The sequence below is a fragment of the Miniopterus schreibersii genome, assembly GCF_964146895.1.
Source record: "Miniopterus schreibersii genome assembly, chromosome: X".
Lineage (NCBI taxonomy): Eukaryota > Metazoa > Chordata > Mammalia > Chiroptera > Miniopteridae > Miniopterus > Miniopterus schreibersii.
Window position 1 is genome coordinate 33,711,127 of NC_138104.1, and position 12,325 is coordinate 33,723,451.

The 12,325-nt window shown below is 42.1% G+C and overlaps 2 pseudogenes across 2 annotated transcripts in view; one reads left to right on the forward strand and one right to left on the reverse strand.

The window, feature by feature from the left end:
* The window catches only part of LOC308550923 (ubiquitin-ribosomal protein eS31 fusion protein pseudogene), a 1,162,334-nt pseudogene that overhangs the window by 414,747 nt on the left and 735,262 nt on the right, over positions 1-12,325 (forward strand). The gene's annotated exons all lie outside the window — the stretch shown is intronic.
* LOC308551640 (cationic amino acid transporter 3 pseudogene) lies at positions 6,829-8,395 on the reverse strand (annotated as a pseudogene). The gene has a single exon. The product of its transcript is annotated as a cationic amino acid transporter 3 pseudogene (transcript).

A 12,325-nucleotide genomic window follows, 5' to 3' on the forward strand; every position in this document is an offset into this window, starting at 1 on the left:
TTCAATATTTTATCTTATTTGAAAATGATGTAGATATTCAATGAATATCCAGTATTGAACTTTAGTATAATTTTAAGGTTTCGAGATACCAAAGAGATTGCAAAACCTATTTTTAAGTATACATACCATAAAACCGAATATTTAAAAGTTTATTTTTTTAAACATTTATCTTACATCTAATTTACTTGTGTGTTGTTTTTTTTAAAAAAATATATATCTTTATTGATTTCAGAGAGAGGAAGGGAGAGGGAGAGAGAGAGAGAAACATCAACGATGAGAGAGTCATTGATCGGCTGCCTCCTGCGCGCCCCCTGCTGGGGATCGAGCCCGCAACCCGGGCCTGTGCCCTGACCGGGAATCGAACCCCGATCGCCTGGATCCTAGGTTGACGCTCAACCACTGAGCCACCTCCGGCCTGACTACCTGTTCTTAATAACTGTGTTTGGCTTATTCTCAAAAATTTTATGAGCGATTAAACAAAGAATCATCATCTTATTTTTTTGCTATTAAATTGTGTAAGCAATAACAGTAACTTATGACTAGTACACCCCAATAAAATGGAAGTTGTATGTCTGTATTTTATTTAATAATAACTCTGAAAACGTGCTTATTTTAACTAAATCAACAAACAAACTAGCTTATATTTACCGATGTATATCCTAGATCATGTTAACTTGAAAAACATTTGGGTTAGTTTTTATATTTCTGAGAATATACTGAATTTATATGTGCCTGTTTTTCTTTAAGCCAATTAAGTAGAGCTCTTTACAAATTAATTCTGGCAATACTGATGGGGGCACTTATAATGTCCAAAGATTGAGCACCTGAATTAATCTGAAATATAACTATATTACTTATAAAATTGTAGAACACATATACTTGTGTGAGCAGGGATTTAAGTTTTTTTTCCTCAGGCTTCTTTCTCCTAGGCCTTTGCACCCTGCACTCCCCTTGATCCTGGACTGAGGCAGTTAAGGAGGTGGCGCAGCTGTGAACCTTGGGTTAAGTTATCACCTTATCGAGACCAAGACGCATGGCCGGGTGACCTAAAAATGAGTCAAGACATCATCTTATAGAGACATCGCCAGGTGACCGAGATCAAAAGAATGACTTCCAGGACTACACGTAGCTGCACTCCATTCCCAGCCTCAGTTGGCCCCATATAACCCGATCCCTCAGGCCACTCGTAAAGGCAAGGTTTTGGATGCGCATAGGCTCCCTGTCTTCTTGGTTGGTGGCCTTCTCAATAAATGCCTTAGGTGATTCGACCCTGCCTCTGTTGAACTGGACACAGTGACAGGCGGCCGGAGCCTCACCGGGATTTCCAGGTAACAATACCATCTGGAGGTAAAAATATCAGACAGATAAATTAAGGTTACCTGCTCAGGTAAATAAAACTTTTTACTAATATTTGCGGGCAAGGCTTTTAAGATTTTTCATACACCTAATTTCCAAATAGCTTCTCTTTATTCCGACAAGCATTACATTTCTGAAGTCTGCATCTCAAGATTTGGCTCTGGGTTCTGAGAGACCAGATAAAACGTTTACATCTGAAAGAAACAGAAAAAGAATGGAAATTTCTCCAAGAAAAGCTTTTCGTTGCTAAATCCAGATAGTTTACAATATCTGCAAGCTTTTTGAAATAAATAGTAAAGTAAAAGGAACCAAAGTTCTGCTACCCTAAATCTGTCTTTCGGGATATTGCTATTTAAGCTGGTTACTAAGAAATAAAAGACTCAGAAAGAACTTTTGACCCTCCCCCCTTTCCCGCCTAAGAAATTCAGGAAGGGAACCTTAGCATAATCACCACAGCATTAGACAGGAAGACTCCAAGCAGGAGCATGTTTAGGAGATTACCCCCATGTCTCACTGTTTCTGGGTTTCTCAGCAAAAATTTACCTGCCATGTATGTCTGCTTTTTCTCATACCTGTAAAATTCTTACTTCCCTTATCATCTTAACCCCCTAGCCCACCTTTCTCCCTTGTCCAAAATGACATACATGCCCACCTTTACCTCACTGTCTTTGGAATTTTCATGCTCATGTGAATTGCCCATGCACATGTATTCAAATTTTATTTTCTCCTGTTACTCTATCTATGCTAATTTGATTATTAGCCCATCTACAGGAACTTAGAAGGTTGGAGAAAAAGTATCTTTTTAAGCCCCCAAAGTTTTGGCAAGCCAGCCAGGAGAATTCACTGGTTGGGACACTGCTAGCTCCCTGGACTCTGAGGGCTGTATCCTTTGTAACTTCATGGATACGTTTTGCTTCCTTGGTTAAACTGTAAAAAGGCTTATGTGCTTGAGTCACTATTGAAATTATACTGTCACTGGCTAGGCTTTTAATACTTTTAATTAAAAACAACATAAATTGAAAATCTTTAGGGAGTTCTCGTACTGGTATAATAACTAGCCATTAAGATGCACTTACTAAGATAGAATGACAGAAAGTAGAACAAAAATCAAAGTCCACTCAGAACTTCCATTTTTTTTTTTTTTATGTTCAGGTATTTGCAAATAGTGTAAAAAATTAGAACATTGAAAGAACAATTGTCCAGAACTTAAGAAGAAAATTTAAAAAAAAAAGAATGTAAAGAAATATAACTAGTCTTAAGCATTAGAATTTCTTATTTTAGCTTTGTGGGCCTTACAAATGTTTATACAAATGTTAAGTTAATTAAGGAGAGAACTGGAAGAGACAGACAAAAGGGAAAATCAAGAGATTTTCCATCAAGGTGGAAATTTTTAAAAGATTATTGAGATATAAGATTATGAGAACTGGTATATTTTAATAGGTTTTAAAGAATTTATAACTGATCAAAATTTGGCAAAATTGGAAGCTGATTTTTCAAAATCTAATAGAAATTTTTTTAAAACGGGACTGAGAAACAGGAATTTCTCTGCTGGGCACATACCCAGGAGAAGTCAAGATGAGGCAGGAGGAGGTGCTAGTTCTACCATGAGGCATGTGCAGCAGGAGCCAAGACGGCAGCCATAAAGGGGAGCAGTCTAATCTGGGAGAAAGGCCAGATTGGTTAGGAAAAACTAGAGGAGCCTGTGAGGGATTAGGGAAGAAATTGGTCAGTTTGAAAGAAAGCCAGCCCGAGGTAATATAAACAAAGCTTATCAAAGGCCTCTGTGGGTAGCATGGCTTGTTCCTGTGCTCACCCATTCGTCTGCATGTTCTTTCCCATGACAGCTGCACAGGCCCAAGCATGGGCTTCGAGTGTGGGCCCAAGTGCCCACCCGGGTACCATAATGCACAACCGGAGGGGTCACAGTGGGGAACAGAGATTAAGCTAGCTGCATGGGGACAGAGACTGAACTGGACTGAGCTTTGGCATGGACTAAACTGATGACACAGAATTTCTAGATCCTGGCCCTTCTTCTGGGCTTGATGAAGACAAGGCTGGACTTCTTCCACAGTGGACCAGACAGAGGTGACACACCGGGAACCTGGGGACAGCCTTTTATTTCTACCCCAAGGAACCTTACCACTACACTACATCCCCCCATGAGTGGGTCATCGAAATGTTTTCCGAGTGACTCCATGGACTAGCTTTATTTTCACCAGCAACAATAGATGGTCATTAAATGTCTAGATTATTTTTGGATGACATAAAGTTATGAAACATAGTTGCTAGCTAAGTCTAAGTTAACCTATTTTGGCTTCTTATTATAGAGAAACTAAAAGATATATGGAAAGAAATTATATGTTTTTGGTAATAGAAGATATAAGGTGTGGAAATCCATTTTTGAGAAAATTAAAATAAAGTGGTTTGTCCTAAAGTTTGTCTTTTCTGAGTAAATAAGAGACAATATAAGGAGAGATGAAGAACATTGTAAGAGGCTGGGGTGATGGGCTGGGTTAGGGGTCAAGCAGAAAGATCACAGAGCCTACCTGTAGGCCACCAAGGCCTGCCATCATGGACAAGTCTCTGGTGTTGCTATACTCGATGTCACCTAGCTTTTTGAGTGGCACATTGACAAGTTCCTATGCCAGGGCCTTGTAGGCAAGAGGAAGTTGGAGTATGTGCAGAGCAGCCTCAACCTTTTCTCCTTGCTGTTCAAGTTAAATGAGCTGGTTCCTGAAAACACAGAACTGCTGTGTGAGCTGCTAGCTTTCTCACAGAGCCAAGACCTGCTGTGGCTCCTGGATGACTCTGAGGCACATGCAGCCAGCCAGGCATGTAGGAGAAGCAAGACCTGAGTGCAGCATTTGACATCATATGTGATCACGTGGGGAATGACTGGAGAAGACTGGCTCCTCCATTTAAAGTGTCTGACACCAAGATCAATGCCGTCAAGGTCAAATATCCTTAGACCCTGACAGAACAGCTCAGGTAGTCACTGAGAGTCTAAAATAGCACCCAGGGCAAGTATGCTCAGGGCCTGGCAGCTGAACCTGGTGGCAGACCTCATGGAGAATGGAAATGGGAGGAGTACCTGAGCTGTGTGCCTAATGGCCCTGGACTGAGAAGCACCCACCTCTGGAGCCGTCTGATGATCCAGCTGCTCTTCTCTGTGGGAATGAGGGTGTCTGCACAGTCTGAACTTTGGTTACCACAATTGAGATTGACCAAGTGCCTTCCTTGTGTTGTTAGCGCTGTGAAGAGTTATCAGTGAGCCAAGATGAAGATTTATCAGTGAGCCAAGATGAGGGACCCCAAGGCTTGCAGAGCCACAGACTGGCTTCTCAATCAAACTGGCATTTATAGAGCGCTTACTCTGTTCCATGCAGGGCTTTAGGCACCATACAGATACTCCCAGGTGAGGAAGATTCCGGGGTGTCCCCACTAAATGAGTTCCTACAGGAGGAAGCTTTGGAACCCTGTCCAGAGCATAGAATAAATCTGTAAACATTAGTGGTTATTATCATTATGATTCTACAGGTGAGGAAATGAGCGCAGAGTTAAGCTGCTAGAGGAAAATCGGAATAGTAATAGAAGAGCCAAGGATGGAGATAATGGTGTTCACTTCCAGGGCCCATGCTATAACCACAGGATCATTCTGCCACCCCCACAGTTACCTAGAGGTGTTGAGGCCATCAGCTTAGACCTGTATAAGAGGGCAGATGACATGGGGGAGACGCGCCCTGACAGGCTTTGGGAGACCTGCTGCACTCATTCTCCACCTTGTGGCCCTTGAGTGAAGAGAGTCTCCTTTGAGGTTTGCAAAGTAGATACAGTAGGCTTGTGAGGATGAACTGAGGTTAATGGCTGCTAAGTGCTCAGAGGTGGTTTGCACAACAAGCACTCTTGAAATATTAGTTCTTAGAAATATTATGATCCCTGTGATCCTAGTCTGTCACTATTTAGCATCAAAACCACTATCTTTCTGATAACAGATTTGTCAAGGGAGCTGGATCTTGTAATTTTACAAAGTAATCTCTCTTCCTGCTTCTAAGATAATCCTATTCAAACAGACGCCTTTACAGTTGAAAAGCAATCATACAGTACCAATACATGTTCCTATTACAGAATTTAACTACAAACCTTCCCATCCCCATCCACTTTTTAAGGCCTTGGGAGCTAAGAAAAATATTTTGTGAAGAAAAATAATTTTTGTGAGAATAAGAAAAATATTTCATGACATGAGAAAATTATATGAAATTCAAATTTCATTGTCTATAAAGTTTTATTGTAACTTTATTTAAATTAGAGTTAAGGGCCTGTAGGGGAAATTCTCACTTCCTATCACTCATAGTAAATTACCTCATGTGGGAATTTCCACAGGAAGATGTTTTCTTACTCTACTGTACCAGCGGGAAGGACGATCTCCTTCCCATTAATCAACCAATAAAGCACCACTACACTGCAAACCCCCAGGTTCCTCCAATGGACTCTTTGCTTAGACAGCCCCTCTGAACTCCTCTGTGCCTTCCTCTAAGTTCCCCTCTTTTGTTCTCTGGATTTGTGCATGGTTCGCCATTAGACTGAATGTCCCAAACTGCAATTCCTTGTTCCTAAATAAACTCTTTTCACTGGAGAAATATCTGATTATTTGTTTAAGGTCAACAGAACACAGCAATGCTCAATAGTTAATATATTGTCTATGGCTCTATCTGGGCTACAAGGGCAAAGTTGAGTAGTTGCTTTAGAGACCATAAGATCTGCAAAATCTAAAATGTTTACTGTATTACTCTTTAAAAAAAATGTTTGCCAAATGCTATTCTATTAGACAGGATTTGGCCTACAAATGGTTGAATATTCAAAGTTATATTCAAAATACCGAGACACTCAGTATCATAAATTATTAATTTCTAAGCCTTGATATAGTAGCATACAAAGGCAATATGAAAAATGCCAACTATAATATAACTGGTTCTTGTAAGGCTCAAATATAGCCATTCCTAGACTTGATGTAATTATATTTGTTGAAACACACTCTCTAGCTTGTTTATTTTTTTAATTTAAAATTTTTTTATTGTTCTAGTTTCTTTTAATATTTTTTTAAAGCCAGTACACAGCTACAGACACAATAAAAAAGTATACAAGTTTTAAAAAAGAAGACAAGAAACAGCAAAAACACATCTTTCACTCCACAAAGCAGAGCTCTTTTAGTGTTTTCCTACCAGCACCCCATTGGAGGCCTAGGGCTCTCTGTGTGGTCAGGAGTTCCCTCCATTATTGTGTGGGGACACCAGACAGCATTCAGATGTGATGACATCAAATCAAATCTGCATGGGCACTGCCGAGATCAAAGTCTGTAGTTTGGGCCCTGGACTTGAAATGGGATTCACCACTCTTAACCTCTTCCAGGCTGTACTGGACAAAATAGCTGAAGCAGATAGCAAACCCAATTACCATCCAGAACCCAAATCGGGCCTAGGTGCCAGCTGTAATCTGCATCATAAGGTAAACAGTCACAAAGATGCTCGTTAGTGAGAGGAGAGGCAAAGCAAGTGCCTTAAAATGAAGGGGAGGGGAGCTCTGTGCTGTCTTCAGATGACTCCAGTGATCCCAGTAATGAGCATCGGGAGCAGCACAATCATTCCAGTTCACAATTGGTCTCCAGAAAGCAGAGGAATTGACCACCGGGTCAGCCCCAGGCCAAAATCCACTCAGTGGTAGAGCGAGCAGTGAGGAACAAAGGTAGAGAACTGGGCCAGAGAGGGGAGTGGAGGTGTTGTTGAGTGAACAAAATAGTGCCCGTGAAGCCAGCTGTTCTGTTTCAGGCACCATCTCCTCCTGCAACTCCAGTTCATCTCCCTCAGTTCTCATCTCTTGGCCAGGCTGATACCGGAACACAAATAGATACCAAGGCGTAAGCAAGCAGGGTCCCAACTGACATGACATCCACAAGATCAGCAAGTTCAAAGAGGAACGCCATTAATGCTGTGATAATTCCAGAGACCACAGTGGCTATGATGGGTGTGTGTGTGCCGCTGTGGAACCTGGAAAAGACATGGAACAGGAAGCCATCCTTCACCATTGCATGGATCACCTGAAGCATGGAGAACATAGAGACCAAGAAGCTGGTAGAAAGAGCACAGAGGGATCCAATAGCCACAATATAGCTGGCAGGGACCCATCCAGCTTGGAGAAATGCCTTAAGCAAGGGGCTCACAGGTTAAATCTGATAGTGAGGCATCCTTAGCGTGAATGCTGAAGGAACATCAACATATGCCAATGAGAAGACACAGTGAAATCCCAACTGCCACAGGGATGGAATGCTAGGGATTCTGGACGTCTTCCCCAGTGGTAGCAATACAGCCGAAACCAACAAATGCATAGAAACAGGTAGCTGCTCCACGGGGAGTCCCTCGATGCCATAATGCACAAATTCTCCCGAGCAAGCTATGGGTGTCATTGAATCCAGCCATGGCCAGTCTGCGGTCCTCGTCTGTGAGCTTCCAGTTGTACATTTCCCCTTTAATGAAGCCAGAGGCGATGACAAAACTGAGAACCAAAAGGTACGCCGCTGTGACTGCTTTGGGAACCAAGGCCGACTCGTTAGCTCCCAGAGCCGGCAACCAGTGAACAAGAACATAAGGCCCAAAGCACAGAAGTCTGGATATTCTGGGAGGACATCTCCGTGAGATGCTCCTCTGCATAGCCTGAGAGATGTGGTTCCCAATCAGGTTGTCAAAAGCTGAGCTTCAGGCCCGGGGTACACTGGCTGAACCGATGACATAGGAGAGGATGAGGTTCTACCCTGTGGTGAAGGCTCAGGGTTCCCCCACAGTGACACAGCTGTAGAGAGATGCAGAGCCAGACTCGGGAACCCAGGCACCAAGCTTCACATAGCACAGCCCAGCCAACACCAAAGATAGAACGGCCACTAAACAGCAGATCATAATGGATGGTCCTGCTTATTTTTGGCCACCTCGCCAGGCAGGACATACACCCCTGCACCCAATGTGCTGCTTACACCCAGGGCCATCAAATCCATCTGGCAAGGGGAGTCTAGCCATGCCTGGCTCCAGTGTATACCTGTGTGCCAGTGTATGACCAAATTTGCAAAGTTTCTGCAATGGCATTCTAGCCAGAATTGAAGAGGATGCCAGGGTCAAGGAGCAGTTAGTGTTGAGTCGGACTCAGCAAGGCTGGGTTAAGCCAAGTTGGCTAGGGGTGCCGAATTCAGCTGCTGGGGCTTCAAAGCTGCTGCTTCTTCCTCGCTTGCTTTAAAATGCAGGCAGGTCTCACTTTGAGTCCACAAGCTAAAACTGTGCAAAGCAATCTCAGTCTATGGGATTAACAATCTATTATTATTTTATGATCTTAAAGTTCGTCAAAATATTAAACTCCCTGGATGTTGGTTATAAATGTAAACAGCAACAACAACAACAAAAAACAGTAAAGCCCAGGCCAGTGTGGCTCAGTTGGTTGGAAAGTCATTCCTTGCACCAAAGGTTGTGGGTTTGATTCCTGGTCATAGCATATACCTAGGTTTGGGGTTCAGTCCCGGTTGGGACACTTAGGAGAGGCAGCCAATCAATGTTTCTCTCTCACATCTATGTTTCTCTTTCTCTCTCTCTTCTCTCTTTCCCTCTCTCCCCTTTTTCTCTGTCTGAAATCAATTAAAAAGAAAAAACATGTCCTCGGGTGAGGATTAAAATAGTAAAATATTTAAAACATTGAAAATTATAGTGTTTTATTTCTGTATAAAAATGTATCAAGAGTAGTTTGAGCAGTGCTTGCTTGCTTTTCATTGTACAATTTACCATGTGGAGTGAGCACCTTTCCTATGCCTTGGCAAATCATCACACTCCTTTCTAAGACTGGATCAGTTTCCAAAGTTTTATCCATTGTGCTTTCTTTTTTTTCTTTCTTTCTTTCTTTTCTTTTTTTTTTTTTTTTTATGTCTTTATTGATTTCAGAGAGAGGAAGGGAGAGGGAGAGAGAGAGAAACATCAATGATGAGAGAGTCATTGATCGGCTGCCTCCCGCACGCCCCCTGCTGGGGATCGAGCCAGCAACCCAGGCCTGTGCCCTGACCAGGAATCGAACCGCGATCTCCTGGATCCTAGGTTGATGCTCAACTGCTGAGCCACACCCGGCTGGGCCATTGTGCTTTCAATGGCCTGAAATATCTCTGAGAGTTCGTCCTATGTGAAGCCTTCAACCTGCATTGCTTCCTGTGAGACATGTTCATCCTTTACCATACAACAACTTTCCTCACTTATAACTTTATGTTTGCCTTTACTGAGTCATTTTGAAACTGGACAATGAGTGGGTCTGGACTGCCTGTTACTACTTAAGCCAATTAGACAGAGACAGGGTAGAATCTTAAATGAACGTTTATTCCACCCAGCCAGGCATGGTGCAGGGGTTGAGCATCGACCTAGGATCCAGGAGATTGAGGTTCGATTCCCGGTCAGGGCACATGTCTGGGTTGTGGGCTTGAGCTCCACTTGGGGGTGTGCAGGAGGCAGCCGATCAATGACTCTCTCATCATTGATGTTTTATCTCTCTCTCTCCCTCTCCCTTCCTCTCTATGAAATCAATAAAGATATATTTTTTTTTAAAAATGAGCGTTTATTCCAATATTGCCAGCAGTATGGGAGAGCAGTGGGTAATCCACAGAAATCTGCTCTACCCTCCTCATAAGCCAGTTGCCTATATTGGGTAGAAAGATAAAGATTCCACGGGAAAGGAGGAATGACAGGCATGGGGGAGTAGGCAAGGTATAATGGTTACAGGTTACAGGAAATACGGCCTGGGGGTGGCAAAGGGTGAGCCCCTCCGGGACTCCATTGGTTCAGGAACATAGTTGTTAATCTTCCCATGGTGATAGGCAGCTGTCAGAAAAGGAGAATGGACTGCATTCCAGGGTTAACTCCCATGTCCCAGGGTGTACAACTCTCAGCCAGGTTAGAATATGCTTTCCTTAATCAGAACAGAACAGTCAAGGTTAGCAGAGCATGATTAATATTTCTTATAAATACAGCTAGTCCCAAATATTCTATTTCTGTCCCTAATGCTTTGGCTGCATACCGACAACTACTTCTTGAATGGAAGCAGTGTTAGCATTCCCATAATAATCTACATCTTCTATAACTCCATTTACATTCAGCCAAATCCTGCAAAGTTTTCTGCACATTAAAGCCTTGCACTGCTGTGCAAAGCCAGGACTGCCTGTAATCCTTGGGACCTGGGTGCAAATTTCACAGTGGCATCTTTACCTGAGCTTGCAGCTTCAACAGGTAGCTTGGTGCTAATCAATTCATGCAGACTTCTGAGATGATGAAACCAGCCATTGCTGCCAGTAAAATGTTTTCTTCAGTCTCCTGGTGATTGCCATTTCCTTCAATGCGGCAACTAACTTGGACGTTTTGGCCTGAATACTAGTCAAACTGATTGGGATTTGTTTTTGATTACAGCCCTCAATCCGAAGTAGAAGTAAATGCTCCATTTCAACCATAAGCGGCTTTCTGTTCCTAGTGCAACTTAAATGGAAAGATGTTGAAACAAGTTTACCTTCTTTTTTATATTCATCGAGCTTTTAAAAATGGTTTGTACTGTAGATTCATGGAGGCCTAGGTCTCATCCTATCTTTGCTTTGCTGTCACTGTTTCTAGGTCTAAACACATCCAGTTTCACTTCCAGTGTTACCACTTTTTGTTTCTTTGCTGCTGTCATCTTTGCTGGCCAATTTCTCCTTTTGAGTATCCATTTTTGTAAAATGTTGCATAGGTTTATCACTGGGAGACAAGAAGGCAACACAGCTCTTTACTGTCTGTGTGAACTAATAGATGTTCAGTGACCACTGACCAACAGACTTTGAAAGAATTGATGCAGCTTGAAAGGTTAAGGTCGGTGCTGTGTGTGCAGGCTAAATAGCCATCTCAGACGGTAAATTAATAAAAATTAAATTTATTTAGGAAAAGGGGGAAAGGAGATGGGACTATCCAAAGGAAAGGCTACACAGCCCTGAGCCAAAGGGTATTGGGTCCAATCTGGAAGAAGACATTCTCAAATAAAATCTGACAACTCATAACACAAAAGTTGCAGAGCTAAGATCCAAAAAAATTTACTCACTACCTTCAGAAACAAGAAAGCAGTGAGCTCAAGGGGTTCATCGCGTTAACTTCCCCTGGTTGCTCATTGCTCCTGGGGGCCATAGGTGATCTCCTTCACTTTCCTTTTCTGATTTAAAAGATAAACAGGCACATTAAACATTGAAAGAATTTATGTGAGTAAATATAAGCTTGAATTGAGCAGCACCAAACTGAAAATGGTTAGCTGTGCTCCTCCAATAGGAGCTCGGGCAGAGACTTTAATAGAAAAACAGTGGAAGCAAAGTAAGAAAATTATTGTCTGGTTATACTAGTTTGAAACCTCATTGGCTTTTGTGATTTATTGCCTTTAGGTTTTCATTTTTTAACCTTGAGTCATTTATAGACTTAGATTTTGGTTTGCTTATGGAGGCTGCTGTAGCAGTAGGGCCACCTCAGTCTAAAGGTCTCCCTGTTTAGCTATTTTAAATATATATATATATGCAGGCATACCTCATTTTATTGTTTTACTTCATTGACTTCACAGTGTGAGGTATAAAAGAATAATACTTTTCCTCCCACCTTCTAAGTTTCACTAGCTGAGCTAATAATCAAATTAACAGAGACAGAGTAACAGGAGAAAATCAAATTTTTAATGTGTGTGCACGGAGAATTCACTTAGGCACGTACATGCCAAAGTCAGTGAGCAAAACTGGTTATATATGACAGTTTGGACAAAGGATAAAAGAAAGGAACAGAGCCTTAGATTTTAAAAGTGAAAAGGGAACACACATGACATAAATTTTTGCTAAGCAACACTGAAAACAATGGGATTCGGAGGAAGGGGGGGGAATCTAGTCAACCGGCTTGGACTTCTTCCTTTC